The following is a 13,272-nucleotide window of genomic DNA, read 5'->3' as shown; positions in this document are numbered from 1 at the left end:
AATGCCCATACATTTTGCATTAAACACAGTGTATCAAATTAAAAATGAAACTCAAGTTGTGTGCTTAATGGTTTTCCCAGACCTGAGGTTGAGACCAGACCACTGGTCCATCTCTTCATGAATGTCGGCTGGTTTTGCTGCTTTTTCCACAGACACCTTTTAGCTATTATGGGGCACGTGAGGCACTTTTATTCATTCTTAAACCTAATGTCCAACTAACTGAGAAAGGGGATTCATTAAATAATTTAAACTAGATCTAAATTAAAGGGCAGTTTTCTCAGTCGTATTTGCAAAGAAGTTCAATTTGACTGAAAGAAGTAATCATGTAAGCCATGTTGGTTTGGGATTACCTGTAATGGGGGTAATTTTGAATCAGCTCCATTTATATCTTCTTTCAATAAGTAGCATAGGGAAATCTTGCCTGTGACATCTGTACAGCATTTCCTCCTAGACAATGTGTTTAAACTTAATTCTCTGAAAAATTATGTTTAAAAGTTTTGGTCACAATCATACATTGAGCTTTTACTGAGGACCTGTTAGACAAGACGATGAGTCACATTCATTTCCAAGATGCTAAAAAAAATCCCCGGGTACCTTCCGGAAAATCAGTTGGTTGTAGACATCATTCGTGTCAGTTTATTCTTAAAAGAGCCGGGAATAGAACTCAGAATATTTGACTTGTACTCCAGTGCCTTCCTACCTCACCTGCTTAATATTGTGCCAGGGAGACCTACAGTCCAGAGTTGAGTCATAGGAGAAGCAGTGTAGGGGATTCCGGCTAATTCACCAAGTATTTGCAGAGTGTGTTCCTGTGCTAGGGAATGCAGTAGGAGCAGACTGATCTGTTCCTGAAAGTTGGCTTCTCTAAACTGGCATGCAGTTAATGTCAACAGGAAACAAGTCAAGGTTACAGAAATCCTGCAAGTCCTTCTCTCAAGTCCAGGGCTTGATCCAGTCCACCAGGGCCTCTAGAACAACTTCTACCTGGGCCGTTCTACTATTCCTTTTTCCAAACAGTGGATCCAAAGAGGAGTTCATAAAAACAATCCTTTCAGTGGGCTTCCTCAGAAGGCCAAGTCCCAAGTTCACTCTCACAGCCACCAGCCAAACTCTCAACTCCCTGAGCCAGAGGAGCTCTTCTTACAGGCAGTCCTCTTTCCAGGTGCGATTTTGTAAACAGACTTTCTGGGCCTTGAATTTGGTCTTTTACTCTCTTCAATCAATGTGATAATAATAATTATTATAATAGTTATATTATCATTCACATCAAAACACTTATTTCCAGTTGCCCGCTTCGTAATGAGCTTAGTACATTCCCCCCTCTCTTCACGGTAAATCAGACTGGGGAAACAGCATAGGCCAGAGGCCTTCAAGCAGTCAGGTCCCCTCTTCATGATGTTCCATGCTGCTCCCATGCTGGTTTCCAGCTGCTCTTCCTCAAAGGAGTTGCTGGCAGTGTGTTGCCAGCTGTTCCTAGTTGGGATCTCCCGTCAGCAGCAGTCCCTTCCACCTTTCCTGTCCCCTACCCCAGTTTATCACCTGGGAAATTTCCAGCTGCTCTGGCCAGTGGCCTCTCTTGCCTCTGAGAGCAGGTCTGTAACTTCCCAGTAGCTTGAAAACTTCATTTATAGTCTCAACACCACCCTTAGAGAATGGCTCCTCAGAGGGTTCACTTGGAGTCTTCTAGAAGTAGCTACAAAGCTGAACAGCCCTTGAACAAACATTAAGAGAAAAAAAAGACCATAATGACATTTATAAAGAGGTATATGGCTACACAGCATTTCTACATGCATTATTTATTTTCATTTTCACAAAACTCATAGGAAGTAGATACTGTTATTTTATGCATGAAGATTGTGGCAAAAGGCCCCCGATTCTTCTTGTGTTCCTCTGCCCTCACTTTCACTTTTGTAAGGCATAAGAAAACCTAAATACTCTGCTGTTGTCAGTTCTGTGCCCATCTATGATTCCCCATTGTCTGCAGAATAAAATCCTAATTCCTTAACCTAGGGCACAAGGCCACGATTAAAGCCTATGCACTATGATTAACGACTTCTTTTCCCATTTTGTCTCTTGTGTGCATGCTGTGATGCAGCCGAAATGAATTGCTGAGTGCCTCACACTCACCCATCTACGAGAGATACCTTGTTGCTGTAAGAAAAGCACTAGATTTAGATACAGATTTTTTTCAGATTCCCAAGTCTACCATTAGCCAGCTATTTGAATTTGAGAAAGGAACTGAGCCTCAGTTTTTTCTGTTGTTGTTGTTTGTTTGTTTGGCCATGCTGCGCTGCTTGTGGGATCGTAGTTCCCCAACCAGGGATTGAACCTGGGCCCCAGCAGCAAAAGTGCCAAGTCCTAACCACTGGACTGCCAGGGAATTCCCATGAGCCTGTCTTTAAAAATCACTGTATCCACTTGAAATACATTTATTGGTGAGCAAACAGACATGGTCCTTTCGATTCTAGAGCCCACACTGTGGCAGGAATGGGAGGTGGGAACTCAACTTTGGTGCAGTTAAGTGGGCGGGCAGTCAAAAAGGAGGTGCAGAAGAGGGAACTGAAAGACATTTGGAGTGACTGGAGGATGGATGTGTAGGATGGAAGAGTGTTCCAAGATGAAGCTGAGGAAGGAAGCAGAGGCTAGCTTGTGAAGGCTCTTTAAGCTTTGTTCAGGAATCCTTTCGTCTAAGAAAAATGAAGAACATTCACAGGGTTATAGTCAAGGGAAGAATGTGACCAAATATGCATTTCACAGTGATCCGTCTGGATGCAATGGGGAGAATGGACTGAAAGAGGATTCGAGGGGTGGGTAGAGGGAAGACTGGAAGCAGCAAGATCAACTGGTGGAAGGTGGGTGCGATGGTGCCTGAGAGATGGTGATAGCCTGGAGCAAGGCAGTGGCAGCTAGAGTCCAGAAAAGTTGGGGGATTCCAGAGATGTTCAGAGGGTGGAATGAACAGGTGTTGATGAGGCTGAGGGGCAGAGGGGGAGGGGCAGAGGGGGAGGAGTCAAGGATTCTGAGCAGGAGCCAGGCACAGGGAATAGAATGGACAGTGATGTCATTTACATGCAGGAGATGAGGGAGCTGGATGGGCGGAGGGAGAACGAAGTGTTGAGTTCAGCTTGAAAATTTTGTGTTTTATGTGCTTATGGAACAGACAATACCACCCAATAGAGTTCTTTAAGAGTTAGATGAAATGACATATACAAAGTTCCTGGTACCCAGTGGATACCCACTGTTATGGACTGCATGTTTGGGTCCTCCCCAAATTCATATGTTAAAACCCTAATTCCCAATATGATGGTATTTGGAGGTGGAGCCTTTGGGAGGTGATTAGGTTTAGATTAGGTCATGAGAGTGTTGCTCGTGTGATGGGATCAGTGTCCTTATATGATGAAGAAGAGATACCAGAGTTTTCTGTCTCTGCTCGCTTGCACTGAGGAAATGCTCTGTGAGCACACAGTGAGAAGGTGGCTGTCTACAAGCCAGGAGTCGCACCAAGATCAGAATCTGCTAGCACCTAGACCCCGGACTTCCCAGCCTCCAGAACTGTGAAAAATGCCTGTTGTTTAAGCTACCCAGTCTGTGATATTCTGCTACAGCAGCCTGAATAGGCTTAGACACCAACTGAAGTGTGGTTTTCTTTTCTATTTGTTAAACCATTCCCTTTGCCTGGAATGCCCTCTCCCTCATTTCCGTAAGTTCAGATCCAAGCCATATTGTAAAGCCCATCTTAAAAACTCACCTTCTCCCAGAAGCCTTCTCTGATTTTCCCAGGTAGAGACTTTCTGTGCATATGTTTTTACCTTATATTGTAGTCATGTATACCAATATCATATTGCTCCTAGAGCTAGAGACATTTCATTAACAACAGGACCCATGCCTGATTGACCCCTGACGCTCAAATAAGCACCTGATAATAATTATTTACCTATTAATAAGCAATAAAATTATTATAATTTATGTAATTTATATATCATCTCTGTATAATGTATAATATAGTAAAATTACAATAGTAACAGTATTTATATAATAATTCAGGGAGCCAATGCATTCGTTACTGAATGAAGATGCATATTTTCATCCTTGTCCTTATCTTGGCCCATTTCTCTCCTGAAAGAAGCAAAGAGAGACAGGCGAAAGAGCATAGGTTTCTGTATTAAACTTACTTGAGAAAATAGTTTTTTCAATTCCTGTGTGATTATAATAAGTCACTTAATATCTCTGAATCTGTTTTTATATCTGGAAAGTGATAATAAAAATACCTGGCTCTTGAAGTAATCATGAAAATAGACAAAATATAGGAAGTAACGTGCCCAGCACAGTACCCGGCACTTGATCAATAAATTCAGGCTCCTTCCCATTCCCAGTGTTGGCATTCACCACAGATCAAGGAGGAATGGAGAACCAGAAACAACAATAAGACAATATTTATATATGTCAAGTTTTTCAGATATCATAGCCATTTGGTATTCTCATTTATAATATAAATTTCCAGTATGCCTGTTGTTATTAAGGCTGTAGTGTTTTACTCCTTGTTTTCATTTCCCGTTACATTGTATGCCTTGCTTCCTCTTACTCTGCCCTCTCTGCAAATCTGTATATTATAGTACAAACAGTAAACAAGAGCTTTGCTTTGATCAGAGTCGGATAGAAATCACTGGTAAAAAGCTGAACTGCCCATTATTTAAAGAACTTTCTGAGAATAGGAGATAGTGAAGTAGAAATCAGTAAAAATATTCACTGAATACAACCACAGAACTCAGAATGCCATTGTGCCTAATCAGGGCTTAAAAGAAACAGCAAAATGTTTAAAATCAGCAGTTTAAAGATGCAAAAGTTCAGAGATGAAGAGTAATTTTTGAAAATGTTTGCATTTGCAGATAAAAGGGTTCAGCTTCCTGTCATTAATATCCAATTTGGCTTTATATTTTTCAGGACCAAGCACACAATTAAAAGCATATCTGGTAACAGATGATAGCACAAAAGCATTTGTTTATATTACACCATATTAAGAGGTGTTAAAAAAAAGCTCAAAATAAAAACAAGAATTATGACCATGAAAGAAAAGCAGACACATCATTTATGAGTTTTTCCTCTGTGTGCTCTGAAAAGGCAGGATAATTTATTTTCCATGTAAAACAACCTTGAGATTGAAAAGAAAGTTACTTCTAGCATTTTCTGAATCTTCTCTGGGTAATCAATCAAGATGTAAAATTTGGAACTAGGCAGCTCCCTCCCCAGTAGACCAACCCTTGTCTATATCTGCTCTTGTCAAAACAGATCTAATACTAAACCACAAGGCAAGTTCATAGGCACTCTTCCAGAGAGTGGAGTTACATTGTGAGCAGAGTGGAGTTCTTTTTTTTTTTTGGCTGCGTTGGGTCTTTGTTGCTGCGTGTGGCTTTCTGTAGTTCCGGCGAGCAGGGGCTACTCTTCATTGCGGTGCATGGGCTTCCCATTGCTGTAGCTTCTCTTGTTGCAGAGCACGGGCTCTAGGTGTGTGGGCTGCAGTAGTTGTGGTGTGCAGGCTCAGTAGTTGTGGTTCGCGGGCTCTAGAGCACAGGCTCAGTAGTTGCGGCACATGGGCTTAGTTACTCTGCGACATGGGGGATCTTCCTGGACCAGGGCTCAAACCCATGTCCCCTGCACTGGCAGGTGGATTCTTAATCACTGTGCCACCAGGGAAGTCCCCAGAGTGAAGTTCTGTGCACTGAAGTTTGATCCTCAACTCTGCCCTTACTGTGTAAAATGGAGAGAATACAATCTCTTCTCTACTTGTGTGGATTACACAGACTAATACATGGCCCAGAGTTCTCACACAAATGGCAGCTTTTACAGATTGAGAGAGTATAACTTTAAAATTGCTGAAACAATCAGGCAACCCTACCTGAAGAGAAAAGCCCTAGAATCTGTCTTTACCCCTGGGTCACCCTGTTCCAGGTTCACTCCTTACTCTGTCTGCTCCCCTTTGAGGTCCCAGCATGCCTTGGGGCTGAGCCCACATGGGTCATGATTCTGCAAAATGTTTTCTGAAGAGGGTCCAGAGTTTCCATGCTGTTACTTTCTTCTAAGGCAACGTTAGAACAATATTTTAATGAAATACTGCTCATTAGCTTTCTTTCCTAGTTGGTGTTTTCCTTTGGGATTTTTATGGCCTTAGATAGCAGGGTCTATGTCCATTTCACTCACCATGCACTCATCATTGCTAGGTAATAAAGACAATAATTTAACAACTCCTGCTCGTTCTTAGGTTCTTTAAGATTCATTTTCAGGAATTTGGAAGGAAGGGTATCTGAGGTTCTATTGGCAATCATTTTTTATAGCCTCAGTGGGTGGCAAAGGTGGCTAGAGAGCTGTTGGGAATAGGGGAGCTTCTGTCACTCACTGTGGCCATCTTCCCTTCAGTGGATCAGCTGACCTTCAGCCCTACCCAAGCCACAACTCCCAGTAGCAGAGAGTAGTAGCAAGCCTGGGGCTCAGGCTTGTAAGCATATGCGGGCAAAGGGAGAGTGAGATGAGCAGGTGAGCACCTCTACTTTGGATATTGTCATCTGGGGGAGGCCAATCTAAACCCAGGGGGCTCTTGGACAGTCCATCCTGTTGCCAATTCAATTTTGAATCTAAAGACACATGCTGTCATTTTACAGACATCTTTAAGCCCGGCCAGGAAGGAATCACAGGTTTGGAAACGAGCATCAGGGGATTCACGGCCTGATCATCACCTTCCACATCTCTTCCTAGACAATTAAGTATCTACCTACCCTACGGTCAGAGACTGAGAGAGCAGATGTTTTCACAGGAACCCAGCAGCGTCAAAGTCCTTTATTCAATAACTGTTTATTGAGCACCTACTATGAGCTCAGGAAATAACCAAAAAATGTTACTCTTACTATCTGTCTAGAATTTTTCATGAAGGAACCTCAGTTACTTGTTCTAGGTTAGCATAATAGTATTTCTAAAGTAGAGAGAGCCTAGAATTTGAATTTAAACCCTTTTTTAGGCGTGAGGAAAAACAGTCCAGGATCCTAAGTGACTTTCCCAATGTTAAAAAAATAGACATGACAGAGGTGAGTCCAAGTTCAGGTTTCCTGGATCACCGTCCAGTGCTCGTGCCTGCTACATCGACCTTCTTGCAGAGTAGCATGAACATAATTGAGTTCTCAGAGAGATACACTGAAGCATCCAAACATTATTTTTCAATTAATCAATAAGCGTTTATGGCGTGCCCACTTAGGAATGCATTGTGACTTTCATGGGGGTCCCAAGCACTTCTGTCTTTGTGGGCCTACTCCTTCATAAAAAAATTATTTAAAAATTATATTTAACAACTGTGTTGGTATAAATATGAATATATTAATATTATATATTAAAACATTTTCTTTGACCCAAAAGTTCATTTTTTTCTTCTGATTTCAAAGAAATCAAAATATTTTCAAGGGCCCTAAAAGTCTTGTGGGCCCATAAGTCAGTCCTGCGTGTGGCAGATTCAAGGCATGGAAGGCAATCATGGAAAGGACACGAAAAACTGTGAAGATATTCTCACCCTTAGCCAACACACAGAATAGTTGAAGAGGGAGCGCAGAGAATGCACTTTGTTCTCTGAGTAGTGAACCCTCTTTAGACACAGTAAAGATGAGCATTTACTAAAATAAAAACTGTGTTAGTCACAGATCATTTCCTACAACCATGTCTCTCCACTAAAGAAACCCAGACACAAGCATTTTGGTTGAGTCAAGCCAGTCAATTCTCCCGCCCTCTTTTGCCCAACCATTTCTAACAACAGTCAACCATTCCAGGGATGGAGATAATGAGCCCATCTTCATCGGGGTAATATCTTTTCTCACTCCATCATTAGCCGGATGATTGGTGTCATCTTTCTTAATAAAAAGCCATTGCTAGAAGCTATCTCCACTAAATACTCTTGACATCACTTCCTTTAATAGAGCTTAAAAGTTATAAAATATTTAAGCAGCAAGGCGTGACAGAGCATTTATTGCTCTGGGCCACTCACTCAGCTCTCTCTGCGGGTGTGAGACAGGACACTGAAGGCCAGTCCATTCCCTGCTTCCCCCAGAGCTGAGTGTGGATGCTGAATACTGCCTCATCGGGAAAACGATTTTGTTACCAATGTTGGTTTTAAAAATAACTAGATGGAAAAGCATCAGCACAGATGATTACCATGAAAGTAAACGGACAGCGCTAAGTCTCCGGCTCTCCATCCTCTGATTATTCTGTAACGTCGTTGTCTCTCTGTACCAGTGGACAACTAACTTACTGGAGTGAGGCCTTCTTAAGCAGGACAAAAATGTGTGCTGGACACCAACACCACGTATCCCTACTTTTCAGTAGAGAAAGAACTGGATGATCACACGAATTGGAGAGCAACTAAACAGAAACCAAAAAACTAATTGTGCAGTATTACACACACACACAAATAAGCTTTTAACAGAAGTAAGAGCTACAGATAAAAGTTGATTACTACTAGAATGGCAATGGAAAGCCATGACCCTCCCAAAGCAACACTCACTCTGTACTGATAAAGATGTATTCTTTCTCAAAATTTACGATAATTCTAATCATCTATAGGGTATATGCTCAATAAAAACTTTTTAAAATCAAGACAGTAGAATATCTATTATGCCTAGTCAGGTTTCTTAATGTGTCTATTTATAAATATCAAATTTCAATAAGCCTTAATAATTTGTTTTATAGAATGCTAGACAGTGGTCATTAGTTACAAGTAAAAATGAAAATATAAATGTATGCATCATTCCCATGTACGATCCAAAGGAAACAGTTGTAATTTTGAACTGGTTTTCAACTCACCCTTAAGAACTCAGAGAAGCATTGCTCTGCTGAGACATATTTACACATAGTAGGTGCTGAAGAAAACGTAAAAGCTTGATCCTAGTTGTTCCCACTATTCCCCCCAAGCCCCTTCTCTTTGTAGGATGATAAATCACTACCTCTCTAAGACACAGTGGCTTTGACAGGATGTAGACTCAAAGAGCCAGGAGATGGAGTCCACGTTCCTTGCACTCGAAAAATGTCTCCCAGAAACACCCACAACTCTTTAGTAGGTCAGATAACATTAATTTTTAAAAAATAAATTCAAAAACTGAGTGTTTGAAGGCTTTGAGAAATCAACCCAAATTGCGGAAATGCTGAGTATAATGTGAGTGGGTAATTAGGTGGCAGCTCATGTCCTGACAGATAATTCCAGAGAAAAAGCCAAACAAAGCCTGCCATATGTTCAGCTCTCTGTGTAAATCACTACAGCCAGAGAGAGCTTTACGGAATATTCTATAGCATATGTCTAGTCAGTATGTTTGTTCCATCTTACTTACTGCCAAGTTCCAAATGCTTAAAATAATTAACCTTTCCCACCTCTTTGGAAAGCTTTGCAATATATTCCAAAGGGAATACTTTGCCGTCATCCTTTGAGGCAGTCAGTACCCCACCAAAATTTACCAATGAAGTAGGTTTATTCCCCTTTGGAATTCAATTCTGGCATGGATATTAAGAAACCTCTCTTCTCCAGAATACTACTCAGGTGGTCATACAAACAAATGCCAAACACTGGTTTTCAACCACCAAGAAATACGTATAAGAAATAATATTAATGAAACAAGCATTCTACTGTGTTAAGTTGTTAGGTGCAAGAATATATTTTTATTACTTATTTTATTGAACATTGATTAAGTACCTTCCACTTAAGCTAGGTGCTTCAGATACGAATATAAATAAGACCTGTTACTTGCTCAAAAGAATTTAGACGCTGATGGTGGAAACATATCTGAAAAAAAACATTACTCTAATAAAAGGAAGATATGGGGGTGTAATGGATTCATAGTGTGTCAGATAAGTTTTGCTGGATACACGTTTCTCAGAATTCCCTTCACTCTAAAGCTCCAGGTTAGGGACCATGAAAGCTATTTTATGGGAAATTTGGAAGACAGAAAAATGAAATAGCCTTATTCTTATTACACTCTGAGGTTTGGAGCAGATGGGGCTGCTTATTGCTGGCTTACCTGGTCGGGGAAGGGGGACAGGCAGCGGCTGGGCTCACAGCAGCTCCAACTCCTGCTACATCCTCCTTCAGCATCTCTGACTCCTGGCTCAGCACATATCAAGTATCACAACAAAGTGCAGTGGCTTCTCCTGCAGCGGACACCTACAGCATCAAAGTTGGAGGTCTCAAGATGGCAAAAGACCAACACCACAGGTTCCAATTCACCCTCATAGGTCCCATTGAGGTTCCAATCTGTCCTTCTTCCCCATTTCCCCTTCCAACTGCCTGCCCTGAAGGCAGACATGACAACCACCCATAGGCTGTTTTACCAGTCAACTGGTTTCCACAATTGTTTAAAGTCAAATTCCTATAAAAAGGCATATCCTAATGGTTCTGCCAGGGTTATCAAGAAATGAGCCTTGGGCTTCCCTGGTGGCGCAGTGGTTGAGAGTCCGCCTGCCGATGCAGGGGACACAGGTTCGTGCCCCGGTCCGGGAAGATCCCACATGCCACGGAGCGGCTAGGCCCGTGAGCCATGGCCGCTGAGCCTGCGCGTCCAGAGCCTGTGCTCCGCAATGGGAGAGGCCACAACAGTGAGAGGCCCGCGTACCGCAAAAAAAAAAAAAAAAAAAAGAAAGAAATGAGCCTTAATCAGATGATATTTGACTTGAGGGTCTTCAAAGATAAGGAAAAGTTCCCCAATACAGCGAACAGGAGAACGACCTTGAAGGCGTGGAAAATAGCACATGCAAAGGCTTGAAGACATTCAAGAGCATCATATATTCATAATATAGTGACCATCAAGTTTGTGAGAGAGGGTGCTAGGAGACAAAACTGAAAAGGGAGACTGAATAGGTCTTAAGGACCACGTGGGCCATGCTAAGACGTTTGAATGAAATCCAGTAGGCAATCAGGAACTACAGAAAGATTTTAAGCAGATAATGCATGGATGTGAGTGCCTGTGAATGTGTAAAACGATCAGATTTGTATTTTAAAGATAGCTCTGGCAGCTGTGTGAAGGATGGATTAGAAGGGACAGGACAAGCCTGGAGCCAGAGAATTTGGTTAGGCACCTGTTGCAAAACCAATTAGCAAAAGATAAAGGACGGTGGAAGTTGGGGAGAGTCACCTGTCCTGTTTAGTCTATAATTTCACTTTGTATATACAATTATATGGGGAATAAATTCAATCAGCATGGGGATGCTGAAGATTCTCCCTTTAAAACTGTCCTTCTTGGGCTTCCCTGGTGGCGCAGTGGTTGAGAGTCCGCCTGCCGATGCAGGGGACACGGGTTCGTGCCCTGGTCTGGGAAGATCCCACATGCCGCGGAGCGGCTGGGCCCGTAAGCCACAGCCGCTGAGCCTGCATGTCCGGAGCCTGTGCTCCGCAACGGGAGAGGCCACAACAGTGAGAGGCCCGCGTACCGCAAAAAAAAAACTGTCCTTCTTCACACAGAGTTAAATCACACTGACTGAGTACCAGTTAGGAACTCTCAAGGTGGAAAAAAAAAAAAAATCAAGAAACCTAACTCTATGGGAAAAGAATCTAAAAAGAGTGGATATATGTATAACTGATTCACTTTGCTGTACATCTGAAAACTAACACAACATTGTAAGTAACTGTACTCCAATTAAAAATAAATAAATAAATAAATAACAAAACCTAACTCTAACTGGTTAGAGAGTTTGGAAGGGCTTTAAGACTGGTATGACCCAGGGAATCAACCACGCCACCACTAAAATTCAGTGATTCTTTTTCGTCTCTCTGCTCTACCTTCCATGAAAATTAACACAAGTACAGCAACAACAATAGACAGATAACATGTTAAGCATTTACTTTGCACCATTTAAACCAGGAACTGTTTAAAGTGCTTTAAATGTGTTTACTAAGTTTCATCCAGAGGCACACTAAAAGCAATTAGAACTGCACAATCCCTTGACCACAGGCAGCAGGAAATAAAAGCATTTTCCCTGCCACCGCCAGGCAGTAGTCACCTCAACACCATTGCTGTGGCAACGGCAATGAGATTATACTCACTGACTAATCAAATCTCATTCTGAATCTGGGAATGGTGTCGATGCCATCTGACCAAAAAATGTGGCATTTCATTAGAAGTACAAAGGAATGACTGGGAAGTCAACTCAATATCCATTACACCCTGCTTTACTTTTAGCCTAGGATCCAGGTCCTAGATCTGTGTTCTTCCCTTGTGTGTTCTGTTGGTACCTGCTGTCACCTTCACAGAAGTGGCTGTTTAGTATCAATGCATCAATGTGGCTATTTTGTACCATGTATCAATACTAAGGGAACAGAAGACAAAGTCTTATTTTCCTATTTCTAAAACTTCCTATTCTTCCATTGTATTCTAAACACAAGTTTCATGTCCCAGTAAGATTGTAAACTCATTGAAGATACGGACCTTGTCATATTATTCTGTATTCCCTAAAGCCAATATATAGTAAGCATTAATATAAATGTTATTAATATAAATGTTTTCTAACCTGAATTGTAAACTTGGAGTCTGAAACATATCTACGTAATGCTATAATGCTACGTAGAGCCATTTATCCATTTAATTCTGTCCCTTTTCTGCCTCACGTATTTTGAAGCTCTATTATTTGGCGTATACACATTTATGACTGTGTTTTCCTGATGAACTGATCCTTTTATCATTTGGAAATGTCCCTTTTTATCTATTTTTTCTGATATGAATATAGCCACTCCAGTCTTCTTATGCTTCCTATTTGCCTGGTGTATCTGTTATCCAGTCTTTTACTCTCAACCTATCCACGTCTGTTTTTTTAATATATTTATTTATTTTATTATATTATTTTCTTCTTCCCCCCCCCTTTTTTTTTTTGGCTGCATTGGGTCTTAGTTGCCGCACACAGGATATTCATTGAGGCATGCTGGATCTTCTGATCCAGCGCACAGACTCTTCTGGTCTCTTCTTTGTGGCGCTTGGGCTTCTCTCTTGTCGTGGCATGCGGATTTTCTCTTTCTAGTTGTGGTGCACGGGCTCCAGGGTGAGTGGGCTCTGCAGTTTGCAGCACGCGGGGTCTCTCGTTGACGTGTGAGAGCTCAGTAGTTGTGGCACGCGCAGGCTTAGTTGCCCCGTGGCATGTGGGATCTTAGTTCCCCGACGAGGGATCGAACCCATGTCCCCTGTATTGGAAGGATTCTTTACCACTGGCCCACCAGGGAAGTCCCTCCATGTCTATTTTTAAAGTTTAACTCTTACAGACAGCATTTTT

The 13,272-nt window shown here is 41.8% G+C and overlaps 1 non-coding gene across 1 annotated transcript; it reads right to left on the bottom strand.

Annotated features, from left to right (window-relative positions):
• Positions 1–2,308: 2,308 nt before the first annotated feature.
• On the bottom strand, positions 2,309–2,380 carry TRNAK-UUU (transfer RNA lysine (anticodon UUU)). Its single transcript has one exon. It is a non-coding gene; the product is annotated as a tRNA-Lys (tRNA).
• Positions 2,381–13,272: the final 10,892 nt, after the last annotated feature.

This window comes from Orcinus orca, chromosome 2 (assembly GCF_937001465.1).
Source record: "Orcinus orca chromosome 2, mOrcOrc1.1, whole genome shotgun sequence".
Taxonomy (NCBI): domain Eukaryota; kingdom Metazoa; phylum Chordata; class Mammalia; order Artiodactyla; family Delphinidae; genus Orcinus; species Orcinus orca.
This window is presented reverse-complemented; position numbering and strand designations above follow the sequence as displayed.